The sequence below is a fragment of the Toxorhynchites rutilus genome, chromosome 2 (assembly GCF_029784135.1).
Source record: "Toxorhynchites rutilus septentrionalis strain SRP chromosome 2, ASM2978413v1, whole genome shotgun sequence".
Classification (NCBI taxonomy): Eukaryota; Metazoa; Arthropoda; class Insecta; order Diptera; family Culicidae; genus Toxorhynchites; species Toxorhynchites rutilus.
Window position 1 is genome coordinate 276998541 of NC_073745.1, and position 16014 is coordinate 277014554.

Genomic DNA, 16014 nt, shown 5'->3' on the forward strand with positions numbered 1-16014 from the left:
CCGTTTTGGATTTGCATTTTTCATAAACAATTGCATTCTACCAGTCAAGCTCTTTCATTTGATACCCATATTGATGTGGTTTTGGAAACCCTATATTGATAAGGTTTTGAGAAAATATGTAATCAGCCTTTTTTTAGCGGCCGCCATCTTGAATTTTCAAGATCATGAAATACGCAGTTTCATAGTGAAAGCAGAGATGAAGGTGTGTTCCAAATATCAGATCAATCGGTTAAAAGGAAGAGGGTCAAATTTCTATTAATTAGGGACAGCGCTACAGGCATGTTACAAACATACAAACATATAAGCAGGGCAAGCTAAATAAAACCGTTGAAAAAATTCCAGCTGAGCCGTACTTTTTGACGTAAGACTACGTCTAACCGGAAGATATAGGGGGTGAAATGGAAATCTAGGCACTGAACAAGTAGGAAAAAATGCAAGATTTGGAACGCTTATAACTCGGGCATTTCTCAATAGATCGCACAGGTGTTTGCATCAATTGATAGGAAATATATCTACGCATCTATCATAACGAATAACATTTCATTTTTCTTGAGATAAACAATTGAATAATTTTGAAATATCAAGCATTGTCCAAATACACTATGTGCCCATTTTTGATTGGTCCATTTTGTGCTCCTCAAATCGTACCGACCAAAACGGGCAACCAGAGCAGCAGCGAAATAGAATGACGCACGATTGGAAAGGAAAAAGAAAAAAATGAACGAAACATTGGTCGCAGTCTCACACATGCGTAATTCTCGAGCCAGCCAGTCAGCTTAAAAATCGTAGCTCCGCTGCCGTAACGATCATTCTCATTCAAACCGTACACCACATCGGTTCGCATCACAACACATCAACAAACCAACCCAAGCAGCCATGTCTGGACATGGTAAAGGAGGAAAAGTGAAGGGAAAGGCAAAATCCCGCTTGAACCGTGTTGATCTGAAGTTCCCCGCAAGAGTAGCTAGGCCGAGCGCGTTAGTACCAGTGCACCAGTCCACCTAGCCGGCGTTATATAGTTTCGGCCGCCGAAGTGATCGAGTTAGCTGGCAAAGCTGCTCGCGACGATAAGAAAACCCGCATTCAGAACAGAACACATTCGGTTCGGTGGACATCAAGACATCAAGTGGCAAACGCAATCGCTAAACGGCATCAGGTAGCAGAAGAAAAAAGTTTGTTCTTAACACAATCTGCTTTGGTGGCAAATCCAGAACAAGGCGGCATCGAGGGCGTTCGAAGTGGTTTTTTCAAAACCACGAGTTCTAAGTTTTCTAAATTGGAACCATTCCATAAAACAAGGCGCTTTTCAGGGCCATTAAACCTTCCAAAAAAGAGTTTGGGAAATACAGTTCAATGCTTTCTAATACATTATCCAAAATAATAATAAAACACAAATTGATTTTTTCATCATTTGTTTGCCAGGATCTGATGAGTATGTGAATTTGGTAGTTGTTCTGAGCTTATTGATAGTTGGGGACTTTCCTGATTATTCAATTTTCATCAATTCTTAAATTTTCAGATTGAAAGTACAGTAATTTACAATTAGTTCGACATTTAGCTAATTGGACGGACATGTAATGCGACTTATTTAGTTGGACATTTTTGTAAACATAGAGATCCAAATTATGACCCCACATTGAAAGTCGACACTGTACCACTGTCATCGCAAATGTTCAATTACAGGTTAAAATCGCCTCCAATGCAACACTGAGTGGCACTTCGGCACGTCGCATTGAATGTAATTTACTGTACAACATGTCACAAAGCTGGATGGGAAGAAATTTTCCAACTGTGAAAGCTGTGGCAAGTGGCAACAAATCGCTGAACAGGAAGGTTTAGCCGAACAAGATGGGAATATCGAGTGATAACAAAACAATAAACTCTTTATATTGAAGATAATTTTGTGATCCTGAAAAGGACCCTTTTTAGCCTTCATGTGAATTCAACGAGCGAACAAATCGTAATGAATGTATTTTTTTGCCATCGCTCCCTTTTAACGCTCATTCGTTCGTCTCGTTGGACTCGCCCCTCTGGCTGAGTCTGCCGATTTGTCTCTATCCTGTGAGTGTGTACCGCTAGAGTATAAAACACGCAGACCCCAAAAAAATATCTTATTTTCTTTCAAACCGTAAACCCGTGTGGTTGTACGGCATCGGCATCGTGGACGTAACAAAGGAGAACAAGTTAAGGGAAAGGCAAAGTCTCACTCGAACCGTGCAGGTCTCCAGTTCCCTGTTGGTCGCATTCACTGATTGCTCCGCAAAGGTAACTATGCCGAACGGATTGGTGCCGGAGCACCAGTATACTTAACAGCGATTATAGAGTTTCGGCCGTCGGAGTGCTCGAGTTGGCTTGCAAAGCTGCTCACGACAATCAGAAAACCCGCATCAAGAACAGAGCAGCTTCGGTTCGGCGCTCATCAAGGCAACAATTAGTTTCAGTGAGTGGCAAAGTGTTTCTCCGGCACGTCGCATTGAATGTAATTTACTGAACAACATGTCACAAGCTGGATGGGAAGAAATTTTCCAACTGTGAAAGCTGTGGCAAACGCAATAGTTAAACAGGAAGGTTTAACCGAACAAGATGGGAATATTGAGTTATAAAAAAAACACAACGCCAAAGGTTCTTTTCAGAACCATCAACATATTCATAAAGAGTAAACAGTAAACTAATCCATTTTTCAGGTAGATAGGTAGGTATTCACGTAGGAGAAGAAAATAAAACAATATATTTAAAATATATATTTAACAAAAGCTGTCCCCTTTGTATAGTCCTACGTCACTCTGGTTATGTCCCCGACATTACCCACCCGTCTTTTTAGATAAAAGGGTGGTCGAAATCACTCCGTATGACCAAATTACTCAAACTTACCCTATCAAATTTCCAGAAGTTGGAAACAGGACAAAACTACAGAGAATGGACAAAATGGATCTGCATCATTGTTGTGTTAAAAGTGTGTTTATTATTCCAAAATTGTTACTAGATTTAACATTCAACGGCAATATAATACAAAATACGAATTACATGAGTTAGAGTTAGAGTTGGAGAAGGAAATGTTCGTTTAAAGGATAATAATGGGATAATTTCCGATGGCAATGACAAATAAAACTACAAAAGATCATTCAATGGAACGAATTTTCACTCGTTCTTCGCGTGATATTTCTTGATGGAGGCGGAAACATCGCACTGTACATTTCCTCGTTCACCGCAAATCCAGAGAGAAGAACAGCGGTTTGGGTGTTTCCTTCTCGCTGATCGTCAGTCACAGAGGAACCTTCTTCGGTAACTTGGTGTGAGAGATATTATTGACGACATTGCTTACCTCTTTTGAGGGGTATTTTAAATTTCCGGTTCCCTGTCAGCCGTTGCCCTCCAACATCAAGTAAGTCTCGTCATCCATTGCCGCCGACAAAATGTTTTTTACCAACACCTTCAGCCGCTCGTAGGACACAAAGCGACTCACGATGTACAACTTCTTCGCTAATTGGAACTGGCAGTACGAACAAAGCGTGCAGAGTTATATTACCGAATGGACTTTTCCTTGAACTTTGAGAGTAGTAACATTTTCCCTATGAAAATAAGAACTGGGTAGCGTGACGAAAATATTGTTTGTGGCTATTGGTTGTTGTTGTTGGGTCGATTCCTGCGGAAGTTCGCTTAGAACGACTCATTGCACTGCAGAATTCATCCACGTGTTGCTCTCCGAAGTGGAACAGCCCGCTTTGTTAACGCAATAAGCCATCATGTGACATGTCATCGGCTTTGGAACAAAAAATCTCACAGATAGGCTCAATTTATCAACCATCACGTAGTCAAGGAGGACAGAACCAGAGAAAGTGACTCGAAACGAGTTTGACGACGAAACCTTTCCGGGGTAACTGTTCCGAGCTGCCGATAGTCCAGGATTTTGACAGACATCGAGGACAGCTTTTTAAATTTGCCTTCTTTGTATGAACTATTAATGTATTCGCATGTATGAAATTAGTGTCAGGGCGCCCGTTTCGGTTATCACATCCACGGTTTCTACTACGTGAAAGTAAACGTGATACTCTAATATGGAATGCTTGTCTACAACAATCTGGTTCGCATGCTGGCGGTCAGCCAAGACAAGTTTGTGTGGGCTTACTTTGGAAATTTGAGATACGAAAGTACCTGTTCGGATTTTTTATTATCTAAATCATATTGAGGACTATTCCATTGGGTTGTGACAGGAAGAAAACAACCCACTGTCCAATTCCAGGTGAATCTTCTGGACAAACACGTGGAGCGAGGACAACAGGGAGGGGCGGAAAGAACGAAGGTTGAGTGAAAGTGGTGACAACAGAGGCGGGAGACGAAGTAGATGGTTGAGAGGAGTCGAAAGCGAAAGATTTGAAATGCGAGGTTGACGGTTGAGTGAAAACGCTAGGGTTAGGGTTTGCGGATTTCTTAGAGAGGGGCTTTTCAATGTAGGTTGACTCTTCTTCGGAGGATATATTCTCTGGTGCGAGAACTGGCTTGAGCGACATCCCACCCACCTTTTTTGAACAACCGAGGAGGAGTCTATGACTTTATCGTACGAGATCTCTATATCAGGAGATTCCCCAGCCTCTGCCATCCTCCTTGCAGGTGATAAATGCAATAATATTTCACAATAATAAGCTTACAAAATTAATAATAATTATCATATGACATAATTGGTAGTACACACCAATGCAACTGTCGGAAAACGGCTGTTCGAACCGGTTGATCACAGGCACAGTTGCGATTGCGTATTGCGTTGCGATTGCGTCGAACAGTTGCGCTCAGGTGCACAATCTCACTTTTAATGGTGATTCAACGGAAACGTGTGAAATACACATTTAACCGTCTTCAATCTGATTTGATACAGACTATCACTGTGCACTTCTGATTTCTATTATTCACCAATTCTATTCAATGTTGCTTTTTCTAGTGCGATAGAAAAAAATACCGTAACGCAGGGGTTTTCACTTGGTGTTTCGCCGGAAATTATAGCAAATGTGCCCAATTGAAAACCTACTTTATTTTTTTTTCTCAAATTGAATTTCACTGATTCATTTTAGTGATAGCAAATTAAACTTTTTTCACTCCGGGTCACATGTCGTGTAGCTCCGTGTTCCGTGCAGACAGGGCCCGAAATCTTCAAAGGTGAAAAATGAGGACCGACTCTACTCTCAGTAGCTTCGCTTCGACTAGAACTGCTTCGGTAGCCACCCACAACAAAAAGTGACTTGACTAGAAAACGAATTGACTAGCGTTGACTAGCGAGGATGACAGGGGAACTATTCCAGACTGTGGTTATTTTAACTGAATCGACTCATGAATACAACTCTGCCTCTTCATTCAACTGACTTCAATCCACACTTCCATTTCCCCCTGACACTAATTTTATACCCGCGTACGTAATCTTATTTTTACGTCCATATAAAGAGGAACGAAAACATGATTTCTGATGCAAAAAAGATATTACCCCATTTATTGTCTACCCATCGCGAACTCAAACCAACGAAGTTACTCATTCATCAAGTATGCTATAAAGGTCCTCGCGTTAGTATTAGTAAATAGCGTGCAAAATAGCGCACACACAATGCCCGCTATTTTATATGTGTGAGTAATTTTCGTGTACGATACAAAAGAAATCTAGCTCACCTGTAGCGTATGTCAAACCACGTTGAACTCAAACATCGATGCATGCACACGTACATGGGAGAGGGTTTTAAACACTCTTAAAGCCAAAAAAAAGAAGAAGTACATGGGAGAGAGAAAGAGAGGAACGAATTCGTTTTGGGGAAGTCACTTCAAAATGCAATGCGGACAATTTGACTGGGAAGCAGGGATGCCAGGTTTGAAGACATGTCTTCATTTTGAAGACATTTGACTTACTGTGAACACATTTGATTTTGTAAAGACATTTTGAAGACATTATGAAATATGTGAAGGCATTTCAGTATGATAGCGTATGTGAATTTTTAAGAGATATTATTTTCATAAATTTCTATTGGCCGGAAAGATTGTCGATAGAAGTAGGGCTTTTGTATCAGTGTCATTCGATCGCTTTTTTATCAGTGTCACATGTTTACTTTTGTTCTCAGTAATCAACAGAGATTTTTGTCTCGGGTTTTTTTTAGTGTTCAACTAGCAATAATCACACCTCTGATAAACCTCAATGGTTATGATATCGCCACTGCGCAAAGCTAGTCTCGGGGTCATTCACTCGCTTTTTTCAAACTTTTCCAAGTAGAAAATCCACAAGTATATAGAATGAATTCAACAACGAGGCACTTTGAATGTCTCTAGAAGACATTAGTTCATTTGCACTAGAACATTTAAATGATTGGGACATTGTATTTTTATAAATTTGGACCCATATTATACAATAGATTAACTTAGATCTTCCAACCTCCCAAGGCGGAGGCGATCTGGCGTAGTGGTAACATCCATGCCTCTCACGCTAAAGGTCACGAGTTCAATTCTCACTCCCGACATTCTTCCAAAAATGGAAGTTGAAGTGACGAACCAGCCAAATGAGTTGAAAGTCACTATAATACAGATAAAATAAATAATAAATAATAGATCTTCCAAACGACCACTTCACAAAACGAAGGTTTTTCGATTACACATCGTTTCAATAATCAGTTTTATGGATATGGTTTGAGCTACAACCAAAACTTCAAAGCTGAAATAAACAAATTGAGTTATCACAGTTCCGTTTTTGTGGAAAAACCGGGGCGATATAGACCCAAACAACGGTATATCAGGCTAATTATCATTTTTAAACTCATGAAATTTAGTTAGCAGTTGTGAAATATATTCTTTGTTCACATTTATTGAAATAAACTTCAAAACCTCAAGGCAAGTTTAGTGAAATGCGCTATATAACAATGCCAATGATTATAAACATTGAATAAGCTATCAAACTTTGAAAAGTATGCTATGAATTTCAGTCTTTTCGATAAGACTGTGAAGACATTTGAAGACATTTTTTCGTACCATGTGAAGACATTTGAAGACATTTTATGTACCATGTGAAGACATTTGAAAAAATCACCTGGCATCCCTGCCGGGAAGAATGAAATAATATAGTCGAGTCAGTAGAGGGAGATAGCGACTAAACGCCCGACTGACTGTTTAGTCGTTTTGGCGGAGAAACTGTGTGAAGAAACCGAAAGTCATTACTAATTGAATACGGATATAGTCAGTCAAATAGTCAGCTGACTATCCTCAGCCTATGCAGACTATGCAGAGCACTGCGTGCAGGTTCTCCGTCAAATATTTTGCTATCAAAGCTATATAACCCCTGCCGTAATGCATCGAGTAGAGTCATAGAGTTAATTTTTTTCATGTAATGAATTATGTATCACATAAATCCACAAAATCATGTTATATTTGCTTAAAATTTTGTATTTTTTTTTCAGCGCGTCGTGATTCAAAATCAAGACACTTTTTTAATCATGATTCGAACATTTTGTCACATTCTGTCAGCAGCATTTCTTTGAGTTATTGTTAGTTATTGATCTTTTGTGAAGGTTATTATTCCATCGCTATTCTATTATAATTCTCGATGATTAATTCATGGTCGATAATAATGTTAACAGATTGTACAAGAAAGCCAATGTACATTCAGAAGTGTAATGAAGTACATTTACTGTTTTCTGTTTTTGCATCAAACACACCATGATAATTGGGTAATTTGGCATCAATTCATAACCCCCGGAAAGTCAAGGCATGGTTTATTGAATGGGGGCTTCAGATTCTGGACTGGTCAGCTTGTTTACCAGATCAAAATCCTATCAAGAACTTATGAGGAGTGATCATACGAATAGTAGATGCAGCTTACAAGCAGTATGAGTGAGTTGAAAAGCTAAAATGAGCAGTATCCTCTGCGTAGAACGAGATACACACTACATCATGGCGCAACTTGGTCAAAACCACCCCGAGAGGGTTTTTTGATCTGATTGATTACTAAAGATGTCCTACAAAATAGAAACTTATTTTAATTCACATGAAAATGACGTTCATTTTGTAAAGGATTGAGAGTTTTTCCGTCTGGTTCTATAGTTATGAAACACTGGAATTACAGTTTGATTGTTTCACGCCTGAACACAACAATAAAGTTCAAATGGCCAGTCTTTTAAATGAGGCTAGTTATTATATCCTATACTATGTACTTCAATTAAACCAACATATTTACATATTTCTGGAAACTCAGAAAAAATGAGTGGTTCTATAGTTGTGAAACGCAGTGTACAGGTAACAAGTAAACTCAATTTATATAGCTTGTTTTAAAGAGCAGACCAGAAGTAATCCAAATAGCTTAGTTTTGTAATTTTCCGACATATACAAGAATATTTGAACCGTACAGGTAAAAATTAAAACTTTTCCTGTTTTAACCCTCTACAACCCAACCCCGACTTTAGACGGGCTTCACGGATCCTCTTTCCAAATTATTCAGACATTATTTTCAATTTTCACTCCCACTAGAACGTCATTAGAATATGTTCATCTGTCACACATACACATTGGTTTTATGCTGGCAGCTTTCTGCTAGGAGTACTTTATATTAAAAGTCGAAAATTCGAGATAAAAATGGAATGGGCTTTTTAGCCAAATAAAAAAATTGGGTCTTAGAGGCTTAAGCATTGAAAACGAAAACGCTAGAATTAAGGGAGCAGCAAAAAGGTACATACATACATACATACATACAATCAAACTGTCAGCGTAGTGACACCTTTCACATGACACTACTCAAATTTTTCTCGATACACCATAGTAAAATGCACTTTCAGTATTTTTTTCAAATTTTTATCCTGAAGCAATTGAAAATTGCGCGGAAAAAAATAAAAAGTACGTTTTTCACCATGGATCCTATAACATATCCTAACCACAAAATTTGTTATTTGTTAGGGTAAATGATCTTGGTTTGTCCGAATTGGGGTGTTTTTACGCAATTTGTAAATGCAAATCGATTTTTCTTCATGAAAATCACACATAATCGATACGAGTTTGAGTTTGTTGAAAAACAAAAGTCTCTAGTTGCTAATATTACCATAAGGTATAGAAATTATTAAATTTTTTATATTTTTTAATGATTTTCTTTAAAGAGGAATTATGATCATGGTTTGCCCAAAACATGCGTACATACAAGGTTCAGAAGGCTCCTAACCGCGACGAAAGGCAAAACATGGTGGGGAAGACGCGAGCCCGGAAGCTGTACACCGAAATGCTGATGAAGCCGCATTGCCTGGTAATGGACGACGAAACCTACGTCAAAGCGGACTTTCGTCAGCTGCCGGGCCTGTTGTTCTTCTCCGCAGAGGACAAATTCAGCGTTCCGGAGGAGATTCGCAAGCAGAAACTATCCAAGTTTGCCAAAAAGTACATGGTGTGACAAGCGATATGCTCTTGCGGAAAGCGGAGCGCCCCCTTCGTGATGACCGGCACGGTAAACGGGCAGGTTTACCTTAAGGAGTGCCTACAGAAGCGCTTACTACCACTATTGAAGCAGCACGAGGGCCCGACCACCTTCTGGCCGGATCTCGCTTCGTGCCACTATTCAAAGGACGTGTTGGAGTGGTACGAAGACAACGGGGTCACCTTCGTGCCAAAGGAAATGAACCCGCCCAACGCGCCGGAGCTTCGCCCAATAGAGAAATATTGGGCGATTATGAAGCAGGCCCTCCGGAAGAACCCAAAAGTTGTCAAATCGGAGGCGGACTTCAAGAGAAAATGGATTTCTGTTCAAAAAAAACTACAACCTGACGTTGTACAGAACCTTATGGACGGGGTAAAGAGGAAGGTGCGAGCATATGGGCTTGGGCTCGAAGTATGAATAAAAAGAAAATGCCAAAAGTTGTTTAATAGTTTTTATTTTACTGTCTAAAATTTTCAAAAGGATCGGTCTACTGGGCGAATTTCTACAGCGTTTTTTCCGTGATGCAATTTGATGTGACACACCCTTTATGACATCAACACTTTGCAATTATGTTGAATTTGAATAAGGATGTCGTACTGATGGGAAGAGAAGTGGTATAGTGATGGGTGACAGTGTGTATTTTTATTGTGTTCCTCTCTAATAATAATCTCTGATTGATAGGAGGATTTGTTCGCGAACAGTTTTTTTTTAAAACATTTAGGTTCGTTCAGTGACAGTGTTAAATTATACTAAACTAGCTGTACCCTGCCACGCTTTGCTGTGGCACATTGTGGTTGCATGGTTGAGTTGAATTTTTCATTTTTTTATGTTGTAACAACAATCCTAGATGCGTCTGGTTGTTTTGTATATTGTATCATAGTTTAAGCTCAATCGGTTCCGTACTTTTCGAGTTTTTACGCGCACACAAACGAACCGAAAATTTCTATGTATATAGAGATAGATGAGGGAATTCGATTAATTTTAAATCACTTCGAAATACTATTTCAGTTCATAATTTTGTCAAACACGTGGAAAAAAGATGTTTCCATCACATAGAACACATATTCATTACTGAATAATCGATTTTCATTAGAAGCTCAATTTCAGAAACGCACTCTGGCCATATATAAAATGATTTTTCTTCCAATTTTCCATTTTTTTTATGCCGTAACAACACTCCTTGAAGTCGATTGTATATTGTGTCCAACTTTGAGCCTAATAGGTTCCGCACTTTTCGAGTTCTTGACGCGTACACAAACGAACAGAACATTTTTATATATAGAGATAATAAATTATAAAATGTAATAAAATGTTAAATGGCATAAAAAAGACAAACGAACTCAAAGAGTTAAAGAACACTGAACCAGAAATTGTGTATATCCCAGAGTATTACAGTTCTTGTTCAATATAGCGTGATTGGTTTTACCTCCTGTTTGAGCTACGGGTGATTGTTTCAATTCAAACAAATAAGTTGGGAAGCAAATTGTCCGTAGGCTTCATACGGTAATCCACACGTTTATCGGGAGATTTAACGATGTTTGCAATTGACTGCCCCGCTACTCTTGGTGCTTTGGACGCAGTTTAACGGCTGAATGCGCAATCATTCGTGTTGCATGGACGTAATCAAAACACGATTTGTTTACAAACTTGTCATGCGAGAGACGATTTCAGGCAATCGACGCGGTGCGATGCAGTGAATGCGTTCGCTGATGCATTCGGAACTCCTCTGCAATGCGTCGCCACGGGTCGGATACATGCTGTTAAATAAGATGCCCTCCTACACACGCAGGCATGCACGCACTGCGGACTGTCGGCTCTGCGTTCGATCGGGAGCAGAATGTCGCTTCGGATATGGATAGAGATCTGTCTGATGGTTATTATTATTGTTATTGTTGCTGTTATTATTTTGATGAGCTATCTGCAGCTCGTCAAATATTTACATAACATTCTCATAAATACACACAAGCATCTGGCAATAATGCGGCAGCATCCTGCGGGACGTCCGGCACGCATGCATCTTGTGGATGTCTGACAGAATTGGTCTGGTCAGGGGGCGAATATACGAAAGGGTACGTTTCGGAACGTGCTCTATGATAGGAGTACCTAATCGGAGTCTTCTCGTATTTACATCCGATGTGATTCAATTTTTAAGATGCGGTTTCATACCAACAAATAGTGCACCTTCTAAATAATTATCTGAAGTATTGCGTAAATAAAGTAATCGACGCGAACCATACAGAGTACAAAGTTCAACATTAGTCATCCATAGGCCCTGACTCACCAACGACGGCAACGACTCCCGGGTGTTCATTGCCACAGCAAATTATTTATTGTCCCGCTTCCAGTCTACTCGGGCGAGAAAAGCAGCTCGATATTATGAAGTAAAAATTTATTGCTCCCCCTTTCGTAAAGTGGTCATTTGAGTCGACGAGTAGATATGTGACAATCCGTTCGGCACGTGTCGTTTTTTCCTATTTCAACTATTACTGCAGCAACGGACCAGCTGAAAGCCGATACGACCGAACCAAAGTGTCGCTACAGAACTAGGCAGGCAGTAAGCGATCGATAGAGGTCTAGGGTACAACGTTGCATTGCTGGCTTCCTGAACCTAGCACAAACCACCAGTGGCGACGACATGCGTTCGGAACTTACGATGGAATTAAATATTTCACCCCACTTCTGAAACTAGATCGGCTGTCAAACCAGCAAGCCGCTTGTTCTGGTCAATTACCGGAAGCTACCCAGCAAATCACTCCGTGCAATGAGTCCCACCAACCAACCGCATGTGTTGCTACTCGTCTGCGTTTTTCCCCCGTCACCCGTTGTTTATTGGTTTCTATTTGTGTCAAGTGTGTCTTTGTCGCCATCTCCGGAGTTGCGCTCCCATCTGCAGCAGAAGCAACAGCCGCTGTTTTGATTTGTGGCCATTGCGAGCACACGCCACTTGATTGTTTGCCTCATATTCATTACCAAGTGGATCATTAAATTATAAGGTCAATAGATGTGTCCGTACTCATTCCCGGCTGGACAGTTTCGTCTGATGGAATAGATCATAATGAAACTGAAAGCGCTCAGTTTTCGTGATTCACTAAGCCAACTGACAGACAGACATTTTCATCGAAACAGTTTGAAGTGTCTTCAAGGGACAAGGGCTGCGACCCAAAGCTTTAAATTTATTTTTAGAGGTCAAATTTTACGATTACGAGTTTAACGAAGGAAAACCGTCACTTTGTCTATCGGAACAGACCGAATGAGGCTATTTTACGATCCGATTATATGGAATGCACAATCAAAAGTTTATAACCTGGCAGCCATTTATAGCTTTGTAGACTCAATCAACACAACGAGAAAAAAAGCATTTGAAAAATTCTAACACGTCTCTCAGTTAGTTTATCGGCAAAATGATTTGCAAACACACAACCGCTGCAAGCATTATTCTCGGTTCTGCTTGTGGAATAAAATTTGTTACAGCTTCTAAACGTTCGATTATGACGCGGTTGTCAAAATCGATTTGAACGTTCGTTTTGCGAACACTGGTGAACTTTATCCAGGTTGAAACACGGTTCTTGGCACGTACCCCGTTTTCAATGCACTGGAACTTGTATACGGCGGTTCAATAAGCGTCGAACCTTTAAAAAAAATAATAATTAATAAGTGGATAGTTGATATGAACATCGATCGTCCAATCCAACAACTATAACTGCTACCTCGGGGGTTTCCATAGTCACATTGGGAGCCGATCTGGCGTAGTGGTAACATCCATGCCTCTCACGCTAATGGTCACGAGTTCAATTCTCACTCCCGACATTCTTCCAAAAATGGAAGTAAAAGTGACGAACCAGCCAAATGAGTTGAAAGTCACTATAATACAGATAAAAAAAAAAAAATAGTCACATTGGTTGCGCGTTCGCTTAGTAAGCGATCGATCATGAGTTAAAAACCCAGGGCCCTCAAAGACCATCTTTATTTTGTTGTTATAGAATAGAATAACATCCACGCAACAATCATCAGCGATGCAGATCGATCCACGGTCGAAAAAAGATCGATTCATCCAAACAACTGCTTTGCTCTGCAAGAAACATCGGGCTGCTGTTCTATTAATAACACAACAATGATCATATCAGCTGTCTCCGCTGTCCGGTGGTCTAACTGAACAATGGAAGAACAAAGGGAATAAACTAACGCCTAAATTCCTACCGTGTAATGTGCTTTTTAAAGATACGACAAAAACATATGACATGTACACGATTGAAATTCAGCTCTGTTACAGCTAAAAAAATGCGAATGAGTCTAAATAAATAAACATAACAAAAATAATAACAATAACAAAAATTGTAAGGGGTTGTATTTAGAACACGACCGCAGATATTTGGACGTAGAACTACGCAATTATATTATGCAATCCACTTGTTTACCACTTCGAATATTATTTTATAATTCATCGAAATTTTTGTAAAAGATTATGTTTTTGCTTTACTAATAAACTTGATGAACGTCCTTTTACGTTTGATATGATGCCTAGGACTACCAAAATATGTGAACGGAAGAATTGTCAGACGATTATTGTATTTTACATTTCCCTCTGAAATTATTGCACATCTCATGTTTACTTGCATGTTTTGACAAAGCGGATTCCCCCAGCCACATTAATTTTAAAGCCCGTGTTAGGGAAACACAGCTCGGTGGGAACAAAAATACCCCCGACTTGCATGTATATTTGCAAAGCGGATTTCCACAGGTACATCGATTTAGAAGTCTGTGTTGGGGAAGCCGTAAATCGGGCAAATCAAAACTTGGCAGTTAGGGCGTTTAGATAACGCTTGACATTTTACAGTTATTCAATTGTTCAGCGCATGAAAAATAACATTTTATTTATTGTGATAGACGCGTATAAATATTTCCTACCAATTGATGCAAACATCTTTCCGATCTGTTAAGAAATTTTCGAGTTATAAGCATTCGAAATACGGGTAGGGTTAGCACACAAATCGGTAGAACAAATGTATGGGGAAAATGGAAGTTTTTCCAGTTTTCATAAATTTAAACCGTTTAGAGATTAGCGAATTGTAATGTATAGCACATCAAACAAATCATAGAGAATTTCCGATTCGATTGGTATGCAAATCATGAGAATTCGTTCACAGTGAAAATAGTTATTAACGTTAACTTTATTTCATGAAAACGTGGCCTGTTTTGTGGTTTGGCACCCTTCCTGAAAAACGCAGTTCTACGTCAAAAACTGCTATCTCGATTGAAAATGTGGGAAATAGGGTCAATTCAAACTAGACTGCACTTTTTATTTCAAATATTTCTCTTCCAGTGATAAAAGTGCGCATCGTTATAAAAAACGATGACTCTCAATTGAGTGTTGACTGCTCGATGTCTGAAGCGATACTGGAATAAAAATCTGATAAAAAATTTACAACGATCCTCCGTTAATTGTGTCTCGCCGCTGGGTTAATTGCCCGGTGGTGTTACAGATTGCTTCTGTCAAAGGACCCATCATTTTCATTAAACATCCTATACAGTAAGTTACATGCAAGGCGAAATTTAGCTAGTTGGACAGACCTCTAATGAAACACCTTTAATTGGACATTTTTATAAACGTCGAGTTCGGGGCCCAAATTATGGCCTCACATTGAAATTCGCCACTGTACCACTCTAATCGCCAATGTCCAATTACGGGTCAATATCGCCTCCAATGCGACACTGAGTGGTGCCTCGGCATATCGCATTAAATGTAAATTACTGTACCTTCTTGTGAAACATGAATCGTACACCCAAACTAGCGTTGCCAGAAAACGTTTCATCTTCGGCAAAAACAGAGCCTTTTCGTGTCCTGAAGCGTCAAGTGAGCAAATAAAATCATCTGTCTCAAAAGTTTTAAAATGCTTGTATATATGGGAGCAGACATCTCTTCCTTTTTTTTTCTTTTTTCATCTCATTTGGAATTTTACAAAAAAAATCCATGCGATGCCAACGGGGATTTCATACGACCATGCCAAACCGACATATACAGCCATTCCATGCCATGCCAGATTTTCATGAAAAGCGGTAGTTTTGTTCTTTATCGCAAAATATTAGACCCGTATCTTTTTATTTTTGGAATGTTTCCCTAACACAGATTTCAAAAACATGGAGCCTGTGGAAATTGGCATTGCAAAATAGATGCAAACTACGGGTACTTTTGTACTCGCTTGCATTTTAGCAAACCGGAATGTGTTTTCCCAATACAGAAACCAAGAAGTTGGGAAAATCGGCATTGCAGATACATTCAAGTACTTAATACTTTTATACCCCAATGCATTTTTACACTCCGGAATTCGTTTTCATAACACGGTCTACAAAAGAGAGTGCAAATGCAACGCTTTGGCTCGATTATTCAAGACTGCATTGGAAGATATCTCATCATGTCGCCAGCTCACTGAACTTCAACGCATACCGTTCCATGATTATGCAAAATGTTGATAACTATTTGATGCGATAACTACTACCATAATGCATGAATTGACTTCGCGTGGGATTTGTTTGCAATTGAATTCGTAAACAGTTTCCTTCATTCACTAGTTTAATCTATAATTTAATCAATACACACAAAAGAT

The 16014-nt window shown here is 39.4% G+C and overlaps 1 pseudogene; it reads right to left on the minus strand.

The window, feature by feature from the left end:
* Window positions 1–6076: 6076 nt before the first annotated feature.
* LOC129772089 (U4 spliceosomal RNA) lies at window positions 6077–6196 on the minus strand (annotated as a pseudogene).
* Window positions 6197–16014: the final 9818 nt, after the last annotated feature.